Below are 7,740 nucleotides of genomic sequence, written 5' to 3' on the forward strand. Positions count from 1 at the left end.
ATCTGAGTCGTATCCGGCCGTATATTCGGTCCCACCACCAAGCAACCTGGTTGTATCCTTTGATTGGAATCAATTAGGCAGACCCCGGTTACCAGCCAGTGTTCCATTCAGAATCATTGTCCAGATCTATAGAATGGTTATGGCCGGTACTATCATTGATGAAGGGGCTTCTGTGAGTATCCTTTCCTCTGTTGCTTGGAAAGCACTGGGTTCCCCAGCGCTTTTACCTGAGTTGAGAAATCTCTCAGGTTTTGATAAAGGAACCAGTCGACCATTAGGGATCCTCCCCGATGTACCTGTTACATTGAAAGGGAAGACCGTCAGGATGAACGTGTTGGTAGTTCAAGGACCCTTGGATTATAACCTACTCCTTGGACGCGACTATATTTATTGCATGGGAGCGATAGTCTCCTCACTCTTTAGAGTAATGTGTTTTCCACACGAAGGAAGGCTGGTCAAGCTCGTAGACCAACTTTCATTTCCGGGATCTCGCATCGCAAATAGTCAAATACCAATCCTAAATGGTCTGTTCACTCAAGATTCGCCTCCGCCCCCAGTCCTCCTTCCCGATGAATGCGAGTGATTCGGAAAGAAAGACTAGGACCCAGGGGGCATGCACCCTGGTCTGCTTCGGGCAGAGGAAACTCCGGATATAAGGAAGAATTTCCGCAGAAGAACATGACTAGTCCGTACCCCGTCCGTGGAAGGAAGTGGGGTTGTTCTGGAATAGTGTTCTTTTGTTAAAGTTATGTGTTTGGCAAAAGAGTCATTCACCTTTTGTCTAAAAAAGTGGGCAATGCCCAAGTAGGAATTCCCTTATTGTAACAAGTAGTCACCATCTTTAAATTCAAGCCTCGCCCATCGAAACATATGTTTTGAAGGATAAGCAGGGGCAGTAAACTAAGAAGGAGACCGTATTGTTGTAACAGAGGGTAACCATCTTTGGACAACCCAATGATAGACACCGCCGAAGAAAGAGATTGATTTGCGGCAGCGAATAGAACCACTCTTCGGATAATAAGAAAGAGGCAAGCCTCCCTCAATAATACCAATGTTTTATCTTTGAGTAGTGTTCTTCTATTGTCACATAGCTGTTTGTTAAAAGTGGGCCGACAGGAAGTCTGAGTACTGCATAAGACCCCTTAAAATAACGAGAAGACAAGTATCGTTAGCATTAGATTAGCAAGATGACAAATAAGTAAGAACACCCAGAGAAAAACAGAAGTAGGGGAGAGGAGGGGCAGCCTCGAAATTCTATCCTATACCTGGGGGCATGCAAACTTTCTGGAGTGTAAGCTAGGGGCGGTTATTTATCTGGTTTTAAGATTAGCCGTTTCCGAACTTGCATGAAAGAAAGCCTGTGGGGCAGAAGTAAAATTTGCCAAAATTTGGAGCATAGCTGTGGTAAGGCCCAAGCTCTATAAAAAATGGATCCTTAGAGGAGGCATTTTTTTTTATGACTGGTATGTCGAGCAGTTTTAGCATATAGTTCATGCTCGTTAAAAAATAAACGCAAAATTCGAGCAGTTTTAGGCCTGAATTTATGCTCGTTAAAAAATAGAAAAGTGTGAGCAAATGTTTCCCCCAGAGTTCAAGCTCATGGAAAAAATGAACCGGTAAATAACCTTTTGAGATCGTAAATTCATTAGCCATAAGAACCTTGATCGTGTTTTCATCCACCACCTCCACCGTTCATTTGGCCGATCATTCACTTCCATTTGTGTGTTTACCTCTTTTGAGAAACAGCTGCGAAGAGTGATTTCACCTAGCCATCCTTGTGACACTGCCGAGATTGGAAATTCCAACCTGTACCTGGAATCTGTAGCTATCCCTGTTTATCACTCGTTCCTCAAAAGACGAGTCTTCTTTCAGCTCTTTTCACTGACTCGTAAAATATGAAAAGTTTGCCGAGTTTTGGCCTTCCAGCTCGTTAAATGACCGGAACGCTATCCCTCCTCTAAATTTTAATCTTTTTGGACTTGAGGGATTATTGCACAAAAGGATCGAGCGCTTGTCTGGTTCAGCTCGTTAAAAGTACCGAACAGCCATCCCTTCTGTATTGTTTTATACTTTTTTCGGACTTAAGGGATTAGCTGACGAAAAAGGAATTATGGAGTTGACTTTCTGTACCTTTTTAGACTCTCTAAAAATGAAAAGGACCGAGTTTTCCTTGTCGTTAGACTCGTTAAAATGATTAAATAGTGACAAACTTGTCTTTAGACGAGAACGAGTTTCCCTATCGCTAGGCTCGTTAAATCATAGCGATGGGCTTGCCCGAAGGGCAGGTTATAGAACAAGCATATGTTATCCTCCTCAAGCTTGACAAAAATAAAGAGGTACTGGTCAGAAATGACTGGGGAAAAATTGGGAGAACATCAAAGTTTAGAGGTAGCAAGTCACTCTTGAACATGACACTTTTCTTCCGTATCACATCGGGTTGGGTTGTCTCATTCACCGGTTTCATCACCATGGTCCTCACCACACCATCCAGTCGGGGTAATGCTACCGATCCATCACATCAGTGTCGTTATATGTTCAAGAGGGGTCATTCAGAAAGTGTCAACCGTGTCCCATCCACTACCATACATTTTCCTTCATCCATTTCATGATCGCCACCCCGAATCATATGTCACAGTTTGTTTCACCTCCACCAAATCATTAGCTCCGTTCCGTGTCATTGATGTGGGATTCATCAAGGCCCTCCTTTGACGGATCACTTCTTGTCGACTTCAGCTCATTATCCAAGAAGTCGATCTAGGAACACCCCCATCAGTACTTTGAAGCTTGCATGCCTCAATGGCAAGTTTCTCACTTCCGGCGACAGGTATACATCAATGACCTTCGACCAGAAGATTTTGTGTGGCGTTCGACGCCAAGTCCTTTATTCACGCCACGTAAATTGTAATGCCGTACCTTGAGGGTCATCGTCATTATTGGTGATTCCTCTCGCGCTTGTTAACGGTTTTCATTATTGACCGGTAATCAAGCGATGTCTTTCCATGTTCGACTTCAGCGTAATTCTCACATGGATCGACTTGTACTTAGAGTGAAGATCGAACGAGTTTGAAGACCCCGGATCCAGTTTCATCCATCCGGGCTGCGATATATATTCAGGAAATATAAAAGCATTTGCCATGTACATCATTGCAGCAGATGATCATCCTCCTCAAAGGATGATAATTTTAGCGGAAGATTATCAGTCTGTCTTCAGACGATCGTCTGTCATATGTACCAAAATGTATTTATAGAAAGCTGAGCATGGGAATACCCGCCTCAGCTAGATCATGAGAATAATGATGAATGAAAGATAATGTATTGTATTGTATTGTATTACAGGGCACTCTCCTCAGCACTGGAACAAACTTCGGACCCTCTAGCTAAAGCATTTCACCCGATTAACGGCCTCATACTTTAGGGGGCAACTGTTATAGACATTTTTGTGCCTCGCGTCAAGGAGCAGGGAATGTCGATAATTACAGGGATCCTCAGTCCCTAAACATGTTGTTCTTACCCCTAAAAGAACAAGGTCATCAATCAACAGCACTTCCAATCAGTTCTCCACCTGAAAACACTTCAGAACAGGCTTATTTTGGATCATGTCAGCTGCTTAACTGAGCTTCTGCGCTGTATTGCAACTGTCCCACTCTGTACCTGTGCTGGAAGTCAAAAACAATGAAGGCTACCTGCGCTGGGCGAGATTGGCCAAGTGGCACAGTCATCCTGCAAGGTGTCAGTTGCCCAGGAAGCTTCCAAACTGACACTTGGGTCATGAGATTCGCCCTGTGATGAGTAAGAGGTACTTGATCACCATGTGTAAGCAAGGATCTCCAAGTGGACACAGGAACTGAAGATTAACTGAAGATGGAGAGGACACTAGTCAGCTATATGCCAGCCTCCAGCTGACTCATCCTTTCCTCTTCCCTCCTATATATAGAGCTCTTCTATGAGGTCTAAGGAGGCTGGAATTTTGTATAAGCAAGGAGGTGCTGTTGGTATACTGCCAGGATTATTGGGTGATTGTTTTACTAGAGGTGAAGAAGAGAGTTCTTGCTGCCGAGGAGGTGCTGCTGGATTGGAGCCAACATCATTGGTTGTAACTTCCTCTGGAACCCTGTTACTTTCTATCAATAAAGTTTGCATGTTCTCCTATATACTTGTTTTACATAGATGCTTTTGTGTTTACATGTATATTTGATGCAACCTAATCCATGCTTCAATTATGATTGCTTGTATCTCGTAGTTTGCTCTCTTTTGTTGTGCAGATTCTGTGTGTAGCTGGATCGGCTTGGAGAGCAAAGAGCTGGGAATCGGATACAAAGAGAGAAGGACAAGGATCGACTAAGCGCAAGAAACCAGGTTGGTTGACCCTATTTCCATTCTCTCTGTGCTTTCATAAAGATGAACATGAAAACTTTGTCATTCAGTTGTTGCTAAAGTCTGTCACCTTTAGAAAGGGTTAGTGTCATCCGCATCGGATACTTTTCCCCACAACAAACTGGCGACTCCGCTGGGGAGATCCTAGTATCTTGTTGTTGTAGTATTTTGCTATTCATTTCTTGAAGAAAGGAGTACCGAATCGAAAAGCTTTTGACTCTATCAAAAGCGAAGTAGAGGGTTTTGCTACTCTTGCTCCTTTGCTGAGCAAATTCAAGATTTAAAGAGCTAATCTACAGATGAATCCTTACTCTTAGTGATAGATCTTTATCCTCTTGATCATCCCTTAGCCTGTACTTAACCCATAGCATTTTATTTCAGTCAAAACAGTACATTTTTGAGCTTTTTATGACCCGGAATTCTTAGCAGACGTAACTCTCGTAAGTCAGTGCAGGCTGTCCACAGGCAGTCTGCATTACAGCGCAGGTAGTCCCTTCGGGAACTGCGCTGAGAGTGAAACTGGTGAACTAGTGCCTGCGCTGGTCCAGTTGGCCTTAGTCTAGCTCAGCTCTTCCTTTGTGTCTTGGCCCTGTTTGCACTTGTTTTTGGCTGATTGCTTGCTGGTTATTGTATTTGCTGTAGACCTCATCTCCTTGACATTATTCCGCCTCAGTTGTGTGATGAAATTGTAAACGTTCTTTCAGTATTTCTTGTTTCAGTTACAATTTCCCATTGTGAAAAGCGAACTTAGTAGCTGTGGCCTCTTAGATTGCGATCTTATGAGTTAGTGTTATTGCTGTTCATAGCTGTTTTGGATTGGTTTGCTTCTCACTTTATGGTTTGAATCTATACTTTTCCTGTATTTAAAACAAGTCTTTCATAAGGTGTTCTTTTGATTGTGGACAAGCTTGTTTATTTCTACTTGAAAGTTGATTCAAAAATCATACAACCGTTTCCTTTTGTTAAGCATCGACATTAAGGATAACGAAAAGAAATACATGCATTGTGCATTTTGCATTTGACTGTATGCTTGACGATTTAGGAAAATGTGCATTTTAGTGTGTGTTCTTTGATCTGTGGAAAAAGTTGTGTCTTGCTCTTTCCTCAAGTAGATTAAGGTTTTCAAAGTTGAAAGATTGAAAAGATTTTGCTTCTCATTCTTAGATTGCATATAGGAAGTTGTATATATACATCTCGTGGCGAACCTGAAAGGCAAACTGTTAAGAAAGATCAACATTAAAATAAACTCAATTTACATAATAACGCTTTGGAATTTAACACAAACATCTAGAGGTCTAGGTAGAGACCTGTTCCGGCGTCGTTAAACATAGTGACTGTCGATTTCTACGAAGGTGGGTGATTCCTCCTGAGAGTCGGTGGCACTAACACGGATTTGAGCTCCCGCGTACCGTCGCGTATATTGGGAGACCCCTATAGGCTTTTATCCTTTATCCTTAGGAAACCGTGTCGGCCGCCCTACTAATCGCGATGCAGTGAACACAGCATTCACGAAGATCGACCACCCGTACCGTAAAACGTATTCTGTGGTTTCGCGAAAGGTTTGGCACACCCTCTGCCTAGATCTCCAGAGCAGTTTCTTTTGGCCCTTTTCAAACTCTATAACTGAAAAGGTCCAACCGAGCATTTGTCACTTCGGGCTCGTTAATACATCGAAGGCGACTAGAGTCATCTTTAGCTTTTTCTCGACTCTTAAAACATGAAAAAGCAAGTTTGTGTCTAAAAGCGTCGTAAATAAAACTTATTTTAAAGCGGAACATAATCACCTGTTATTCCCACGTTGATCTTTCAGTTGAAAAGTATGGAGCCCACCAACCAAGGAAGTAACCTTGGCGGAAGTCCAAATCCCTTCTCCTCTTGGGGAGATGTTGGTGCGCCTCATATGGCTACATTGTCACTTCCAGGATTGACAATCGGCCTTCCTGTTTGGCTCTTTTCAACTAATGTTGTCCAAATCGCCACTAATCCTGAGCAGTCGAATCAACTGTCAGAACAATCTAGAACTACCCACCAGCCTTCTACATCTTGTGATACTTCCTCTGATCCTTCATCTTCGCAGGGTAGAGCCGGCAAAAGTCAGCCTCCCAAGGAGAAGAAGGAAAAGAAGAAGAAAGGGAAGAAGCAGAAGGAGCCTCTGGCGAAGGCGACTGGGGGCAAGTAGAAGAAAACTGACAAAAACCCACACACTGCACCGACCGGGCCTAAATCGCCATGTGTCATTTGCAAAGGGATCCATTTCCATCGTGATTGTCCTTGTATTCCCGGATACTAAAGGACTGGTCCCCGAGGTTGCACAATCCGGTAGCATCAACCTCTGGTTGTCAAGTTGATTGCATTCCCTCAACTAGCGAGAGTGAAGGACGAAGAAGGGGACCAAGATCACCCTGTCTATTGTGTGAAGGTCACCATGCCATCCACAAATGTCCATTCTTAGATGAGGCCAAGAGAGTTTTGGAAGATCGCCCGGTGTCACCGGTGCAACTTCCGCCTGGATACCGAAAACTCGCGCCTAATCCCTCGATAGTTGAAAATCCAGTTGAACCACTCAAGTGGTCAGCTGATGTGTCAGTCATTGAGAATGAACCTACCGAATCTAGACCAGACGAAAGTCTAAAGGTCGAAACGGCAGTTGACCCGGTTCTTCCTTCAAAGGTTCTATCGTCCAATGACTCCGTCATTGAAGACCCGTCTTCAAATGACACCGTCACCGAAGTGTCGTCTTCATGTGACACCCTCACTGATGAGAACAAGGATGACACCATCCAGGTTCTCTTTATCAGCACCGACTCCGACGAGCATCCGGGCAATGCACCCATTCCTTTATCGCAGGAAGGAACATCATCTGAGTCGTATCCGGCCGTATATTCGGTCCCACCACCAAGCAACCTGGTTGTATCCTTTGATTGGAATCAACTAGGCAGACCCCGGTTACCAGCCAGTGTTCCATTCAGAATCATTGTCCAGATCTATAGAATGGTTATGGCCGGTACTATCATTGATGAAGGGGCTTCTGTGAGTATCCTTTCCTCTGTTGCTTGGAAAGCACTGGGTTCCCCAGCGCTTTTACCTGAGTTGAGAAATCTCTCAGGTTTTGATAAAGGAACCAGTCGACCATTAGGGATCCTCCCCGATGTACCTGTTACATTGAAAGGGAAGACCGTCAGGATGAACGTGTTGGTAGTTCAAGGACCCTTGGATTATAACCTACTCCTTGGACGCGACTATATTTATTGCATGGGAGCGATAGTCTCCTCACTCTTTAGAGTAATGTGTTTTCCACACGAAGGAAGGCTGGTCAAGCTCGTAGACCAACTTTCATTTCCGGGATCTCGCATCGCAAATAGTCAA

This window comes from Pinus tabuliformis, chromosome 8, assembly GCF_031772625.1.
Source record: "Pinus tabuliformis cultivar Carrire ecotype Pingquan chromosome 8, CPIR1, whole genome shotgun sequence".
Lineage (NCBI taxonomy): Eukaryota > Viridiplantae > Streptophyta > Pinopsida > Pinales > Pinaceae > Pinus > Pinus tabuliformis.